This window comes from Haemorhous mexicanus, chromosome 5 (assembly GCF_027477595.1).
Source record: "Haemorhous mexicanus isolate bHaeMex1 chromosome 5, bHaeMex1.pri, whole genome shotgun sequence".
Classification (NCBI taxonomy): domain Eukaryota; kingdom Metazoa; phylum Chordata; class Aves; order Passeriformes; family Fringillidae; genus Haemorhous; species Haemorhous mexicanus.
The window spans coordinates 41036995-41055539 of record NC_082345.1 but is presented as its reverse complement, the minus strand read 5'-3'; the positions used below and the strand labels follow the sequence as shown (position 1 = coordinate 41055539).

Here is an 18545-nt window from a genome sequence, read left to right as displayed (position 1 = left end):
TATTTTCAGTGTATAAAATGTTTTCAGTTGGATTCTTTTCCTGTTTATGGAACAATAGGACTTGTAAGAAGGTTGTAAGATAGCAATATATTTTACTAATAATGTTTTATCAATCTACTTAATTTACAGGAAGTGGTCACTGGTCAATTTTGTTACCTGAGCAGACACAAAAAATTAATGGGCAAAAGTACAGTGTGTAGGTATGTTGTGATTTTTAGTGTGCTTTTTCAGGTTCTTTGAGGAGAACCTTATTCTAAGGGAATGGGATTAGGTCTCAAAATGTAAGATTTTTGGGGTTTAAAATATTTAGGTAGATTCAGCAATGAGGTGATGAAGGAACTGGCTTTGAAGTATATTAATGTGTTCCCTACCATTTCAGTTTTTATTAAAAAGTGACATGGAATGTTGATGCATTTGAGTGGTCAAGAGAAATTTTTAAAAGTTTACATGTACTTTAAAAATTTTTGCAAATACTATAAGATTTGTAAACAGAGTGATAGTCTTCCCAAATTTGAACATTACTAATTTATATAGTGGTTTAGCATCTTTAGTTTTTGTTGGATGGTGTTTTACTACATTCATTGCATTGAAACATAGTGCAATAGTTGTTACTCTTCAGTATCATTTACTGCAGTCTGTAATCATAACAAAAGTTAGTCAAGGTTCAGTGATTGTAAATTTGCAGCAGCTTTACCACACAGAGAGTGGTTGAGTTCTGCATTTTGGAATATGAATAAGAAACACATTTTATTTACTCCCTTAAAAAAAAACCAAACCTTCAGATTAACAATCTGCTTTACACATAAACATTCTTTGGAATCCCTAGTGTTCTTCAGCTGAAATTGCAAAGGCTAAAAAGATCTATGAAAAACCCCCTTCGTTTTGCTTATACAGAAATGTATGTTGTTAATAATGATACTAAATACTTCGGGATAGCATTGCATTTATTTCAGTAAAATCATCTTTGAAGATGAAAGGTTCAATTTCAGGACTGTTTTGGTTTTTATTTTAACATCAATAAGTAGAATTTCAGTGGCTGTGTTTTTTATTGCAAGTCTCAAACTGTGGTGCTATGCAGTGTAGCCAGTTCTTATATTTATAGCCTAAACATAGAGTAGGAAGGAGGTGACGTTTCTAAATTGGGTATTATGCCATTTTAAATGTAAAATTTGTTATATTCTTGTGAATTAGGGAGGAATTTGGTGGACTGGACTCTTTGGGTTAGTAAAAGCTGACAAATTACTGGGAAAAAAAGTGAATATGATAAAGCATGGAGTTAAAACCAGATGAGTTAGCTTTGGGGTTTTGCCAAATTGCATTTAAAAGTAGCATGGTCACGTTCCCAGAAACATGTCATGGCACGCTTAGGATTCATTAAGCTAAGATGAGCAGAAGAGTCAAAACCTCAAGAATAGCTTGCTTTTGTGATTACTGTGTTTTACATTTTGGCAATATGTGTTTGATTTTGATGATACACTCTGGAAAGTCCCAGAAGTGATTTTGAAGAATTTTTCCTTTCTGTTGTCATGTATCATTTGTTATGCTCAATTGGCACGGATTAGTTTCTTGTTCCTCAGGATAATTTATCAGTGTGTTCCTTTTGCATCCAAGGTAGTCTCCAGATTGTTTTGGCTTTCCTAGAGCAAGGCTCGGTAGGTAGTTTGCCATTAGGGGCTGTGGCTTTCACCAGTAGTTTCTAAAAGTTATTTTTGTGGCAGGATGTTTCTCCTCAGTCTCCCATGTAGTGCTAAAGCTGAGACCAGAGAATCCTTTGGTGTGCAATTGCAGTTCCCTGTGCAGGTGAGAGCTAGTGTTTAAAGTGCAGCAATGATATGTGCAGACTGGTAACCAGGAGTTTGAAAAGTTGTAGTTCCAGATATCCTTGGTATCAGGATGACAAAAGTTTTCCTGACTTAGTTGCTGTGATAAGGAAGGCGGATGAGTGTTCTTGTTCCTGAGTTTATATATTCTGAAGCAGGCAGTAGCATCCCTTCTTAAAGCCAGTAGTGCTTGATGCACATGCAGGTACCAGGGTAGGAGGAATAAGGACTAGCAGAGCTTGAGAGCCCCATGGAATGTGATTCAGCTTATTTAAATTTGAGCTAGATCTAATACTTAATGAAGCAGTATCAGACAGACCTGTTTTGAAAAACTGGATCCACAGATGAAAAGCCATTCATTTATTGAGAGTGATCTTCAGCTTTGTTCTTTCTGAAGCATTAAAATGAGATGACTGTAAAAGAAACATTCTTTGGTTGAGTACTTCTATATCCATGTTGTATCTCATTTCCAGTCTAGCACTTTTTATACTAAGGAATTTTACAGAAGCCTGTCATTTGAGACTGTATGTTTTGCTTCCTTTACAACTAGGTATTTTAGAACAGGACTTAGAAGGATGCTTTTGGAAGAACATTTTCAGATGTAGTTTTTTGTTTGTATTAAATCCTTCATTGATCTGAACAAGAATGAGAAAGTTGTATTTCAGAGCCCCTGATTCAGAGATATAGTTATCCCTATGAACATATATGGGAAGAGGGAGCAAACTGTTAAGTTCTACTTTATGTTAAAATGCAAGGCCAGCTATAAAATATAGTAATGTTTATGTAAAGGGATTGGAAAATTGCTGTAGAGTACCACATGCATACTTTGCTCTTGATGAGAAGAAATTCAGAAACATCAATACAGAGTAGGAGATCAGATAAGTATTAGAAGTCACAAAGTTCCCAGGGAGGCTCCTGTCTTTCTCCTAACTAGGCTGTCACAGCTTTTCTTCCTTGTTTGTTGGATCAATCTAAATAATTGATACTTGAAATAACTTTTCCTCTGAAATTTACCAGCATTTTAAGAAAGAAGTCCGTTAAACTGGAAAAAATAACAAAAGGAGAAAATTAGAACTAATCAAGGATGCATTTTCTAGAAAACAAAAAGTTTTTCATGTCAATCTTTTGTCAATTAATCTGACTATAGATGTCACAGGAATCCCAGAGAAATGAATACACAGAGGATTCAGAGAATACTTTCAAAGTGCACAAAGCCATAGTATAGAGAAAGTCTTCATAGAATTAACTTTTCATAAATAACCTGAAATGTAGAAACTTGTAAGTCCTTTTTAAAAGAAAATTTACTGCTCCCTAATTTTATCTGCTTAACTAGGGCTATGCATGCCCAAGCTAGCTATCTAAGCTTTTAATCTAAAGTTTAGCAAATTTATCTTTATTAACAAAAAAAGGCTCTTCAGGTCATGCATCTTTTCTCTGTATGCTCTTCATAGCTTGCTGACAGATGGTTTTCCTTTAGTGTTTTTGAATCATTAATTAACAGGCATTGGTCAATAGTTTGTTCTTTTCAATTGAAAATTTAGACTGGGGGTTAATGTTTGATGTTATGTGAGAAGCATACAGGTGACAATAGTTAAGATCTTCTGTACCCATGGATTTATTAGGGTTTTCTTGTAATTTTTTCCCAGTGAAAAGACAATTGAGCAAATACAGAAAACCATGCCCAGGTGCTGGGTGCAGACTGACACCCTGTGTAGGAGAGATGGGGTAGTGCATGTGGTTGCTCCCCTTGGCTGTGCTCTTGCTCCTGTCCCAGAGGTGTCTGTACTTGGTGTAGGGGTGGTTGGACAAGGTATTGTAGCAAATCTGGTGTGAACTTCAGTGTAACCTACCAGAAGTAAATCAGCAGTACCTCAGTTGCTACTTGTGTTTGCAGCTTGTGGAGCAGGCATGATGAAAAAATTTAGGATAGCAACTTCATTGGTCACCTTAGTTCAATTTTACCATCACAGATGATCAGTTACTTATTATACTTGCTTAATAGTGTTTTCCATCATACAAGAATTCATCCTTTTGATAAAGTGAATATGGACAACAGGGTGCTTGCCTTGATCTTCTGATACTGTTTCTTGGCTGTTAAGATACTGTAAATTGGGGCTGTGGCTATTACATTGTCCCACCTGCTGTGGCATAGTGTAACCATGGCTGTAACCACACATCTGGACCAGGAACACAGCTGGCTGAAAACTTAAGGAGCCAGCCAGGAGCAGGAATGTGACAGTAGACTTCACTGCTGTGAAACATTATGCCTTGTGAAAATTCTGCTCTGTGATGATTCACACTGTAGTAAGTCTTCCATTATGAAACACAAAATCTTTGTATTCAAAGTCTTAGTATAAAAATTATATTCTTAATGTAAGAATTGTTCACTGAATGCATGGAAGGTTTCTCTGTGTTACTTCAATATCCAAAAAGCTCGCTTATCATTAAAATGTTGTAGTTGCAGCCTGTAGTAGATTGTCTTTATGTGTTTGTATTCCACCTTCCCTGTAACTGATTTACTGTCACTTTTTAACTAAAGTATCCTAAATAACCTTATTATCAAAGAATGCTTTGAGAGTTAAGTGAACAGCATTCTACCAGCTATCTGTAGTATACCTGGTTTTCCTTGTTCTGCTTTCAAAGCTTTTGTTAGGTGTTCAGTTTGTTGAATCATCTAGACTTTTCTTTGCAGTTGCTTAAAACAGTTCATGTTAGTACTTTAGAAGTAGTAGATCCTCCTTTCCAGCAGTCTCCAGTATTGGAGTCAACTGGTTTGTGTGCATTAGAATTTGTTAGAAAGCTGTTAAGGTTCAGAATCTTTTTAAAAACTCATGTGTTTGTGACTGAATCTTTTTCTGCATTTCACTTAGATGTGGGTGATACAGTCTTGTCAAGGTTTTTTTCTGTTAATCAGCAAAAAGCTTTTGATGTGTGATATATATCCGGTCACTATATGAAATACATATTTTTTGGCTCTTTTATGCTTACCTGTGTATGTTAATAATATTGCCATTTCTGAACTAGTTTGAAGATAAATTCTGGTCAGAGCTAGGAACACATACTTTTATGTGTGTGGCTAAGTTCGGGGAGTTACAAATTGTGCACTATGCTTGCTCTGTAGGCTGTTCGTTTGTGCTGCGTCTGGGAACATTATTGTTCATAGCAATAAGTATTTGGGTAAGTTCCCTTTTAAAAAGAGGGGAAGGTTTAACAAAAGCTGCAAGGAATATATTTAACAGAAAAAACTTATGGCACCACAGAGATACATAAACAATTTTTAAAAAAATGACAGTATTGAAGGAGATCAAACACAAAGAGTACTTCAGTATTTGTAAATGCTTTTGATATTTGCAGGTTTTGAGAGCTAGTTACTGTACTCTTCAGTCACTTAAAGAGAGCTGTAGTATCTGGGTGGTATTTTGTTTAAATTAAGATTAGCTATAAACTTATGCAACATGTAGCTGCCTCCAGTTGTCTGGTATATAGGTCCATGATGAAATGTATCACCGTCCATATTTTTGCCAGCCTAAGAGAGAGACATATTCATGACTTTACTGTATTCATTTAGATTTTGAAACTATGGTAAAGAAATTAGTTTTTCCTGAACAAGATTTATATCTGGAACGATGTTTCTTTTTAATACAAATTTTCTAAGATTCTGCTTCAAAATTGTGCAGGTTGGGGAGTGCAGGAAAGGGATTGTATCACTCAAGAAGCAAGAACTTCTTTCAGGACTTGGCTGACTCTGAGAATACTTCAAAGAATTTGGCATCAGATTGTGGTGTAGTGATTTAAATCTTCTGCTTTCCCCATCTGTAATACTGGTAAAATATGTTGAGACTAAAATTCATTTGAGTGTTTTGCTATTACAAGTTTAGATGAAAATGAAGTAATGCTGCTGGTCAGGAAAACTTCTGAATTTTGTGAAATCAGAACTAGGAACTCTTGAGTGAAGTTGTATACATTAGCTGAAGATTGAGAAGTCCCAATTTCAGTAAAAGTACTCCTTTTTTTTTAATGGGAATGAGACCAGAATAATGGAATGAGACCAGAAGAATGGAAAGCAGTGCCCTGTTGGTTGTTTTACCAGACTGTTGAGGCACTAAGTGTTGCTGTTCTGTTTTGGAGCTCTGTATACAACTGCTCTCTCAGAAACTGCAAGGAAGGTATGAGATGGAGGGGACCATCCCATGTCTGGGGCTTGGGCCAGGTCTCAGCAACATTTGCAGTCTGAGCTTAGGCTGCCAAGTTGAGATAGCTTTGTTTTAAAATGTTGTGGCGTAAAGTCTGTCCATTCCAAAAGGAGTTGATTTTAATTTAAAACTGGTGTGTTATTTCAGTTTCTGATATTTGAACAAAGTTTACAGCATAAAGCCAAATTTTTACAGTATGGAAATCTTGCCAAAGTCCATATGCATAAATAAGGCAGTGCATAGCTAGTCTAATTCAATTTTTGACAGCTGTAATGGACAACGGAGTGATTGGAGAGGTTTGAATTACGTGCGGAAGATTAGTACAGTGGAAAGGCATGATAGGCGCATTTATCACTTCCTTAATTTTTCTTGTTGATTGCATTTGTGATAGTGTGGTAGGGAGCTCAGTCTATGATTTCTTTTTTCCACTGTGGAGTAGTATCACTTAAATAATGAAAGTTAGAAGGAATTGCAGTTCAGAAATTTAAAGTCTTAAATAATTCCAGTACTTTTATGTTATCTTTTTTAAAAGATTGGCAAATTTTTTTAAGACTGGTTTGGCCTTGTACTTCAGATATGATGTAAAAACATTCAAAGTTGTTTTGTCATGCTTTATTTTATGTCTGAACCTGGTAGGGCTGTAATCACAACACAGCCTGGCTGTGTAATCAGGAGGTTACAAGACAGAGGCCCTGGAATATTTAGGAAGCATCTGAAGAGTTTCATTTAATAAAAACCACAGTAAATAAATAACCAAAGGGTAAAAATTTGTAATTTTGACTTGGATTTTTTCATTTGCCCTAGAGAGTCACAGACTCATACGTATGTTTTAGGAGGACACTCCAAAAACCCATAAATGAATTTAACTTCAACATGTCTGTGCCCCTGGGAAGTGTTTTTGCTTTTGCAGACCATAACATTAGTCTGGAGAGGGAGAGTCACTGAGAGGCAAGCATGCCGCCAGGAGGTTGTGGTGGCTCATAAATATTTCTTTTTCTTCAAGTATTCAATATATTAAACATACTTAATGTTTTGAATTTTCCAGTTGTGTTTTAAGGTAAGACAAGATGTTTGATGTGCTGTGTGTGCAGAATAAAATTTTTGGCCAGAAATATTCTCAGCTATTTCTATTTTTAAAATACCTCCAGAAGGAAAAAAAAAAAAAGCCCAAACCAAAGGGAAGCCTGTATTTCTTAAAATTCAGTGTAAAGTACTGTTCTTACCTCTTTCCTGAGGTGCTTCAAACAAATGGTTAGCAGCTTACATTAAATACTGTATATGTGAATGTACTGATAGAAGATTAAAAGTAGCGGCTCTCTTATTCATTCAAGATTTTTCTACCTTGTGCTCCCTGTACAAAAAGCCCCCCTCCACACCCAAAACCACCACAATACACCTTCCCCCACCCCCCACTTGGGCAGAAGCTGGAGTAGAAATGGGTCTGTAGTAGTACTGATTTATTTAATGTCAACAAAGTCCATCAGAGTAATGAAATAAAAAAATATTTTGTTGTTACTGTTAATCATGTTGCACATCTCACTGTACAGTGCTTAACTGCAGGAAATGCTCAGGAAACCAGGGCTTATTTAAAATACAGTATTTTAGATTAACCAAACATGAAAGTTTTGATTCTGTCCAGGAAGAAATAGGAAGGCAGTGCAGCTGTCTTAAAAAGTTAGTGGAATTGGTGCTGTGCTAAAAAAAAGAGAAAAAAAGAAAAAGATAAGTGCAGTATTCCTGGAAAGAGGAGCCTGTTCAAAATTGTTGTGGAAATGTCCCAGCTGGAGCAATGGTTGCCCTTTTAGCTGAAGCACAGATGCAGAAATCTAGCCTCCTGGCTGAGAGTATCAGCTGAAAGCAAGTAAAAAGTCCAAGGAGCCCTGTTCTTTAATTTTTAATCTGTTATTCTTCTCATACAATAAATGAGGTTTGGCATGATGAAAACACCTAAATCATGTGATTATGAACCAAAATTGAATTAACGCTTCAGAGTTTGTTTTTTTTCATTTGATTTACAAGCTGCATTCTGCATGTCTGACATACAGTGCAAAAGTTTTTTTAACAGTAAATGAACCAACAAAAAACGGTGTCCAGTGAACAGATGCAGAATACTTAATAGATATTGTAACACACATCATCTAATAAGACTTAATATACAAATGTAGAAAGTTTATCATTGGGCATTTTTGGTTTCAACTGATTTGGCTGTGTAGGAAGTGTTAAATATTGCTTGAACAGTATGTAAGGTAGTGACTACAGAGATAGCTGGAGGCACTTAGCAGATGAAACTCAGTCAGCCTGGCTTAGATGTCATGTAAGGGACCACAACAAGGTTAAGAGAAATGGGAAAAAACACTCTCGCAGCAATAGAGCAGGCATGTGGTAATGGTAATGTGGTAAAATACTTGCTCACTGACAAGCATATCAACACTGTCCTTGCAACCATCTTCCCTTGCCTGTGAGGCCCAGCTGACCTTCATGTTTCCAGCTCATCCACTCCCATCCCCGTGCTACCACCTCCTGCCCTGACAGTGTCCTTGATGCAGACCATTTTCACTTTTGACCCCTTGGAGGAATACAGCCTCCCTAAAATCTGAGAGTGTTGTTTCCTCTTTCCTCACAACTAGCTTTCCTTGTAAAAATTTCTGATTTGGCAGATTCTGATTTCAGTATAAATGTTTGTGTGTTACTTCACCGGGGGTTTTCTTTTGTTTTGATAGCTTCCTAGAGAATTCATCAACATAAAAGGTTTTTGAGCTGCTCCTTATAATGGAACCTTTGTATCATTTGTTTAATACTGGGAGCAGTTACCTCTGCTTCAGAAGTCAGACTATAGTGCTGGCTTGGAGTAGATGAGGATCTGGTTTGTTTTCCAGTTTAAGCTGTGTTGGTCCATTTGTGCATTGTCTGAGTTGTCTGTTGTTTGTGGAAAATATTTTTGAGCAGCTGTGAAAGATACCAAACATCAGAGGTGGCAAAATATGTCATGCTGATATCAAAGCTGTAACAGTTGATAGAAAAAAAAAAATACTTCAGCACTGCAGTTCTCTTAATTATGAAGCTGGAGTCCAAAGTACTTAATCTTACTTAGTTAATTTCTGTTATAATTGCAATTAAAAAGTCTTTTTTTAAAATACGTGATGACTGTTAAATACCAGTGGTGAATGAAGAGTCTTAAAAGTGCTTTTCTTCTCCCAGAACTTTTCTGAGCTTTTTATCAGAAGTCATACTGTATTTCTTTGTATTTTTGAACATATTTGACCTGTCTGGGGTTTCAGTGAGTTAAGATGCTGGCATTCCAAACTTGGCTTATGGCCTGTCTGATTATCACTTAACCTGCTTAGCTCCCTTCACAGGAGTGCATTTATGTCCCTTAAGAATCTTTTCTCTGCTCCATGCCCATACACGTGTGGCAAAACATGTATTGAACAACTGCCCTGTTTTAGTGCACTCTAGCAGATGGGGAGTACTTGCCTGAAGAGAGGACCAGTACTCTGAGGTCAGAATTTTATGTCCCTGTTAAAATCCCATTTTCTGTTGCCAGGACAAGATGAAACAAATTTTTTGAGACACAAGCTTCTTACTCCCTCTATATGCTTTGCCTCATCTTGGCATCCCTCTTTGAATTTTCATCTGAAGTTACTTATAACCAGTTCTATGACTTGCTTCATAGAGAAATGAGTTTTTAGAGTAGGAAGTGCAAACTTCTTTGAACTATTGGCTTTGGTCACAATTTCCTTTTTTGCTTCCATGAGAAATTTATAGAATCTGACACATTTCTAAGTAATTCAGAACAATGTGCATCTGCTTAGTGTGATTTTACTTTATGGGTTCATTTCTCCAGTTACCTTATCCTTTCAGCTTTCAGACTGCTCATGCATCATGTGAGTTTGGCCATATGCACAGTTGACTGCAACAGAATTTTGCTGAACACAGAAGTCTCATGTTTATCAGTTTGCTCTGAGGATCACAGTGTTTAGGAAAATGCCATATTCCAGCTTCTTTCTCTGGGGCCTGGAGGAAATGGTAGGATTTTGTTATATCTGAAGAACTTAATGTATTAGGGATTTTCTGATCTTCTGAAGCTGAGCTTTTTGATTGTATATGCTCTACTAAGGAAGTCTCCAGAGGGTAGCTGAGTAGATCTAGAATTTCTAATTGGGTAAATTGTCTTTTTATTTATTTTTTAAAAGAATGTGCCACAAAACAACAAAAAAGGCAAGCCGAGGTATGAAACTGGAAATAAAATTCAAATAGATGAACTTGCTGAACAAGAGGTTATCTTATTCTAATTTGTTACAAAATGAAAATTGCTGAAAAACAACTAAACTTGTTGTGTCAACAGTGAAATACTCAAAAACACTAATTCAGCTCATGTGGCAATCTGCAATGTTTTTCAATTACAAAATCAATTTTTAGTTTAAACTGCAAGTAGTTTTCAACCACTGTGTTTCTGAATTACATAAGGGGAGGAGTCAAAGGTTATCAAGCAAAAGAAGGTAGGAAAGTGCCATTCTAATACCTTCCAATGTCAATCTTTTATTATGGCCGAGATGTAAAATAGTGATTGAGAGGAACTCACAAAATAAATTTCTGAAGAGCCAGGGAAAGTGTCACTGCAATAATAAGTTTATTATGAGGGTATTGAAGACATTTTATTATCATTCTGGAATGGAATTTTGAGGTTTTTTGCTTATTTATTTACAGACTTTACAGTTGAATTTCTCCTAAGATTCACCCATTCCTACATTAACCAAGTACCAGTGTTTATAGGAAAGGTTTTTTTAATAATAATATCAGATGAGTAGTCATTGTTCCCAATGGACAATATTCCTTAAACCATGGCCTTGACAAGAAAATACTGCTGTGTGTTTTACAGTGGGTGTGCAGATGTGTGTGGTAGTCAGGAATTGTGATTTCGTTGCCACATCTGCAGAGGAGACACATTCCTCATTCTCAGGTCGTAAAATTGACTAAGGTGGAATGCATGTGGCATCATCCTGATTTCTCCCCAGACTGCTCTAGATGGAGTGTGAGTTTGTTTGCCCTTGTCACTTCTGCAAGTTTGAAAGTAAAAGAAAGGCAGCAACAGATTTGCAGAAGTGTATGTGTTGGTATATGTTTGGATTTCATTGAATGGTCTATCAGAAGATTATTTTCCCTATAACTCATTGATAAGACCCATAAAAGGCATCCAGCTTAAAGAGAAGTCATATCCCAAACTACTTTTGGTTGCTAATATATTTCAAGTGTTGTGTCTGTACCAGGAGGAGAACCTGGAAGACTTTGTACCAGGACGGACATGGTGTCAACCATGTTACAAGACAAAGTGGAGTTTCTTATAATCACAAATTTCAGGTTCAGCTTTAGTAATTTCAGTGTTCCTTTATTCCTATTTTAGTGTAGGATAGTTTTTCCTGTTCCTCCTGTGCTATTTAAGGAGTGTTTTAAAGTGTTTATTTTGTAAGAGTTAAAGATGATTAACAACAGTTAGCATGTTGATCTTGTTCAGGAGAATTTCTTTGGCTGGAATGATGTAAGGGACTGCCATTTCTTGGATATAGTTTGTATGCACCATAGATTCACACTTTCAGTGTAGCTTTTGAAAGCACTATTATACTTCATAGAACACTTGTAAAACTTCAGCCTGTAGATGGTTGTTCTTGAGAATATGAGTGGAGGGTAGTCTAAAAAACTTTATGTCCTTTATTTCTTTGAAGATCAAAATTTTTGTTTGGCGTTCCTGCGTTTAGGTTGCTGTGCATCTTGTCTGTCTTAGTTACTTTTTGAGAGAAAAGACACTGCAATGTTTTAAGTATATCAGTTACATCTTCAATACTCATACTTGACCTGTGTAAGTCTGTGTTGCTGTTATTTTCTACAATGCTGTAGGAATTTGGAAAACAATCAATTTATCATGTGACACAAGTACCTGGAGTTTATTCTAAAGGCTGTCCGACTTAAAAGTTTTTTGACAGATTTGTCTCTCATGTTGTGGTGGTCTTTTTGTCTTCCAGGTTCGAGATTGAAACTTGAAGAGACATAACTTAAAAAAAAAATGAAGTCAGTTGTTAAAGATCACAGAATCATTACGGTTGGAAGACACTTTAGGGGAACCATCTAGACCAGCCCCCTGCCAAGGCAGGGTCACACAGAAACAAAACATGAACAAAATACCTGTTATACTATTGTGTTTTCACAATGGGTGAGAATACATTGTCTTAAAACTGTGCCAGTATTAAGCTAATCAAGAAAAAAACCCACTTTTTAACAAAAAGAGAAATATAGTGAAATGTTCTGTTTGCCATGATGATGTTCTTTTGGTACTACAAAGTTGTTCTTTATCATAGCATAATCGTACAGTGTACTGGTAGAGGTTGTCATTCCACCTTGAAGAAGTGGACAAACTGCAATTAAGAAATGAGAAAACAAGGGGTCTCAACTTCTGGTTTTGTTTTGCTTTCATGTAGAAAATGAAATCTATTCCTGCCAGTGTACTTTTTGTATTTTTTTTAATAGCTTTAACTTATTGCTAAAGGTTTGGGATTTGAAAGATTTTTTGCTTTTAGCAACTTGGTAAATACATACTCTATTGTATATCAGTTCCACTTAAGGTTAAACAGGAATTATCTCTGACACTAGGACCATAAACTGTAGTAGTTTTTACTATAAATTTAATTTATCCTAGCAAACCGACTGATGTAATTTCAGATTCTGTATTTTGACTTAAATTGGAGGCTCATTTGGTGTTTCATGTGATTTTTGATAGAATTTTTGAGAGTCTTATTTTTCACTAAAAGGCTCATTAATGGTCACTTTTGTAGATCCTTCCCATGTCATCTTCTGTGAGAACAGTGATTTGTGACAGAAAAGAAATAGAGTAAATTTTTGCCTTTGCTTATTAATACCTAGACAGCAACATCAGAAGCAATAGTATATAATTGGGTAGAAGCTCTGTAATTTCAAACTGAGATTACAACTTTTAATTGCTTCCATGTAATGATAGTGTGGCTGTTGACAAACACTGTAGTCACTGGAGAGGCAGGAAAGGGAAGATACTGCTAGAATTCCTAAAAGTGTTTCTCTTTTTTTTCCAGCTTGTATTACTGTGTATAGTTTTAATCTCACAAAGATGATGAGTTTAATCGGTTGTAGTTCAATGTTGGTTTTGCTACTCTATGGAAAATTAAAAGTATTCATTCTCCTGCGAGATTTTATAGAATTATCTTAGTTTAGATTTGGCTGTGTTAATGGCGTGAGTGAGCGCTCCTTAGGCACTGCCTATAGTAATAGGGCAAAACAAAAAATAAAATTAGTTCTCATTTTTCATTATTTGCTTCAGGATGTTTAACTAACATTGATACACAATCATAGAACCCCTTTATAAGTAAATTTTTAAGAAGATTTCCTTGTGGCTTAAGACAAACTTTTTAGTAGTTTTTCATAAAAATTCAGTTTCAATAAGATAGTTTCAGTTATTGGTGAGACATTTTTGTGTGCTGAATTATGCTATACTGAAGTATTCCTCCCAATTAAAAATATTTCTCTTTATATCTTCCTCAAAATAAGTACTGATTGTTGTTTTGGGTTATTTTCTCAGCTGAAGGATAAAGGCCAATGGCCACAGCAAACTGGTTATTGGATCCTTCAAGTTCATAACATTTGTACAGTGCTTCTAGCTCTCCTGTTGTTAGGAGATGTTCACAGAAGAATTTAAAGGTTACCAGGTTTCTGACTGCATTTTGCTTGGTGAACATTAGCTTGAAGTTGTAAGTTCTAAACATGGAATCATAGAATGGCCTAGACTGGAACGGGCCTTAAAGATGATCTGTTTCCAGACCTCTGCCATGGCAGAGATAGTTTCCACTAGACCAGGTGGCTCACAGGCCCATCCAAACTGTAAACTCTGGGGATGGGGCATCTGCAACTTCTCTGGGCAGCTGGTGCCAGTGCCTCATTACCCTCACAGTAAGGAATTTCTTCATAACATTAATCTAAACCTACTTGCTGTCAGTTTAAAATACTTTCCTTCTTGTCCTGTCAGTACATGATCCATATTTTGTGTAGCTTCCCTTCAGGTACTGGAAGGCCACAATTAAAATACTCTCAAAACTTCTATTTTCCAGGCTAAATAATCTCATTTCTCTCTGCCTTTCCTCATAGGAGAGGTGCTCCATCCCTGTAATCATCTTGGTGGCCCTTCTGTGGATTCATTCCATTACGGTGATGTCCTTCCCATGCTGGGAACCCCAGAGCTGGATGCAGCTCTCCAGGTGGGGTTTCACCAGAGCAGAGCAGAGGGGCAGAGTCCCCTCCCTCGCCACACTGCTTTGGATAGCCAAGATCCAGTTGGAGCTCTGGTCTGTGAGTGCAGTCTGCTGACACATGTCCTGCCTCTTCTTGGCAGGGCTGCTCTTGATCTGTTCATCCCCCAGCCTCTGTTGATACGAGGGGTTGCCCTGACCCAGGTGCAGCTCGTGCTTTGAAAGAAGCACATGTGTTCACTTGATCAGAAGTGGGTGATGTGGCTTGTGGCCACGTATTAGGTTATATCTCTTGACTCCATCCTAATATGTAGCTCCTTCCCTTTCTTTGCTCTGTCACCATGAATATTTTCTAATATTTTGCATGGGACTACCAGTGGGAGTTGTAAGTCCTTTTGCAACATTACGCGAAAGAATGAATTGACCTAAGTGCACCGTTTTTACATTTTTAATGAATGGTTACACTGCCAGTGTGTCTTGTGCAACAGAGAACTTAGTTCCCACAGTAGAACAGTAAGAGTACTTAGAGGATTAGGAGAGTAGAAGCATGATATTAGTCTGAGAGACAAGAATTCTGTGTGTAATAAAATTGCCGAGCAGTTGGCATACCACTTCTGTGAGATTGTGTTGGTGTGTGTGTATATGGATATATATGAAAGAACTGAAATACAAGGGCTGATTTCTGCCTCTCTTCACCTCACTAATTTAGACCCTGTACCGGAAGGTCGAAAACCTCAGGTCACTGTTACTTTCCAAAGGATTTAACATCTATTTGTTAGGGCTTCATGAACTTTGCTATATTTACTTTCATAGCTGATTGGGCAGCGATCTCTCAGTCTGTGAAAAGCGAGCTGCAGTCTGTGTATGAGGTTTCTCAGTAGCTTCTTGTCCTAGGAAATAAACAACTAAGTTCCATCAGCAGATCTGTCTGCATTTGGCACAGACCCAGTTATTCTCACACCTTCTTACAAAGAGTACCACAACAGTGTTTTTCCAATATCTGTGCATATGCTTGTAGCATGAGCGACTAATGAGCGTGTTAGTGAATCCTGCAATAAGTTAACATGGGTTGGAAGGTGCCTGCTGCTAACCTGGCAACAGTATGACACTGTCATTGCATAAACCTACTGTAATATAAAAGTCTGCATGGGGATAAGTGCTCTAATTCAGAAGCCTGCCAGCCGTTTACTGTCACCAGTGACTATTGAGAACTAGATAAATTGGCTGCTGGTTTTAGCTTCAGAATGAGCACAAAGTAAGCAACTTGGCTACAGCAGCTGCAGTTTAAGTCTCTAATCCCAGTTCCTGCTCTTTCTGTTACTGGTTTTTAGCAGCTTGCCTCATGTTATTGTGCTGTTAGTTTGTGACAGGGCTGGATAGTGGTGTGAATTGTACCGCCACATTTCTCTGTTGTGATCTGTGCTGTGGTTTACCCTAAGAACAGGTGACAGCTCTTTCTAGTGGAGTGGAATCCTGTTAGGGGTGCAGGCAGTTGCCAGAATGCCCTCCAGTGCCTGTACCACTTCCCTCAGTGGGAGTTTGGACAGCTTGAGCACTGCATGCAACTGCTTCACTTGGCAGCTTTGAACAACACAAAATCACGAACAAAAATGCTGTTGTGAGGAAGTGTCAGCAAAAACTCTTCGAAGGTCTTCAGGGTACTTGGGTGCAGTGATGCAGCTGGGTAGCAGACAGGAGCACTGCAGGCTCCTCAGCCAGGCTCCTCAGCCTTCCCCTCTTCCCGTACAGCTGCAGCGTGCTCTGTTTTCTCTGGAAACAGTTCTCTGTTTTCTCAGCACAGTTCTGTTAGGTATCATGTAGAAATATGGATTTCTGATAAAAAACCAATATTTATCTAATTATTAGAAGTTTTCTTAATTTTCTTTCTTTATGACCATGCCCTTGTCAGACTCCATATTAATATCACTGTACTCCGTCACTCTTCAGGGAATAGTCTTGATTAGATTTTTGGCCCACTGTCGTTTATGATTTCAGTATAGAAAATAATATTTTAGAAAGTTTGAATTTAGTGGGGAATTTAAAATATCTTTCAACTTTTCAGTAGAAAGACTATATTTGGACATACTAACTTTCTTGCAGCAGCTATAGACGTATATTTTGAGAGCTCTGACCCACTGACTCAGAAATCTTTACAGTGCATATGTAGCCAGCCACGTGTAAAACTTTGCAGAAATAAGATCAAAATCTGCTGGGTCAAAGACAATAGTTTTTTCCCCTTGTATAGCTCCTGTATTGTAGCTCAGGGTTTCTTATTACATTAGTACAGTACCACATATGCATCAGTGACTTGCTTTCTATCACAATTCAGTTGTTATTCTGATGATGTATCACAAGAGAAGGTTATGTGGCAAAAAAATAATCCTTTTCTTATCCCAGGTATTGCGAAAGGAATACCAAAGAATTCTTTAGGACTTGTGAGAAGCTGCTTTTCTTCTTCTCAAGAGCAGTAGTTGGGTGAGACTCCAGCTTTTCTTCATTGCTGAAGATAGATAGTTTTGCCAAAGCATCTCACTATCCTTTTTACTGCAGTTAAAGGCAACTGCTCATCTCTCTGCACTTTACTCAGGCAGAGCAAAGGACAAGATAATCCCCTTAGCCTGTTAAATGCTCCATCCCATCTGGTAGGTGATAATTGCATTGTAAGGGGATTAACACAGTGGGATATGCTTACAGTGTAATGAAAGCTTAGCTATAAGTGTGAAAGTCAGCTGATTGCATTCTAGCACTTGGGAACCTTTTATTTGCATATATTTTGTAAAAAACATAAAAGACAAGCTTCATCTGGGGAAGGTATGCAGTTCCTTTACATGCCATCCTTCACATATTTGTACTAGATTTTATATTTGTTCTGGAATATCAGTAGTCTGAATATCTGAAATCCTCTTGTAGGAGTAGTGCAGTAGACTCTTGTTTAGCCAAGTATTTTGAGATCATTCCATGGAGTATAGCTGTATTAAATGCATCCCAGGTGTTGACTACTATTAATCAAAAGTACTGTGACTTTGAAATCATGGGGTTTAATTGTTACCAGTCTATGAACAACCATGTTATTTAAATACTGCTTGGAAATCTTCATCAGTAAAGGTGAAATTTGAATAAGCCATACTGTGAGGAATATCACAGTAATTTTGTGTCAGTGGGGATTTCTGTCAAGAGGATTTCTGGCTGAAAGTAACTCTTCTTGAAGCCAACCAAAATAAATATTTTGAAATTTCAGTTTTAAGCATGAGCCGAAGGTAGTGCAGACGGACTGTTTTTTTAAAAAAAAGAAGTTTGAAATCCTATGTTTTTTAAGTTTAACTAATGCTGTAGTAGATCTTAAGGTTCAGAGCATTTTATAAGTGAATTGTACCTTATCATCTTGAAAGGTAAGGAAGCTAAAGATCTTTGTGAAGATAAGTTATGTAGGACAGTAGCTCAGGGTTGATTATCACCCTGCTGGATTACACTCTCTCCAGCCTCCCCATATGGTACAAGAAACTGGGAAGTTGCTCTGTGCTGACCTGCCTGTGCTACTTTGCTGGTTTGAACATTAACCTGGGTGGTTAAAATGGGGCTTGGTTAGCGCACACTGTGCTGGGCTGGAGCTTCATAGTCAGGTGATCAAATGAAAGGCAGGTAGAGAAGTACGCGCTGTGTGCAGAAGATGCTTTAGTGACATTGTGTGACCTTGCTGCAGGATTGAATTTTCTAATGAATTAGGGTTCTGTGACCAGCTGGGGGGCTGCTGTTTCTCTGGTTTCCATTTCCTGACTTAGCAGCACTGTGTGCATATGTGATTCTGGGAGTAAGGGTAAAATGAAATCTAATGGGGTTTTGTGGGCTGTCTGCAGTAACTTTGCCAGTCTGTGATGAGGTCGTTGAGTGTGGTTAAGCTCAACCTTCTCTTACTTAATCATGGATCTGAGGAGGATCAAGTTGAAAGCTGATTTTCCAAGTTCTGGTGATGAGATCTTCTCTCTTTTATTTTTGCTATTTTTTTTAAGGTGATTGAGCTCTAAAGAATATTATTAATTATTTCCTTTTAGGCTGAATGTTTACCTGAGGAGAGGAAAACTAGGGAAGTTCGCTCTTTTATTTTCTGACATGTTGTTGTTTTAAATAAGTTTGGGTGTAAGGTCATGGAACTCAAAAAATAAATGTAACAACACCATTCCAAAAAATGAAAATATGTCCCCTTTCCCCACCCCTGTTGTTTCTGGAATATGAGTTTGTCACATGAAAATCCCTCTTGAAAGAACCATTAC

General features: G+C 37.3%; 1 protein-coding gene across 1 annotated transcript in view; it reads left to right on the top strand.

Annotated features, from left to right (window-relative positions):
• CNOT2 (CCR4-NOT transcription complex subunit 2) overlaps nucleotides 1–18545 on the top strand; it is an 85712-nt gene that overhangs the window by 31907 nt on the left and 35260 nt on the right. The gene's annotated exons all lie outside the window — the stretch shown is intronic.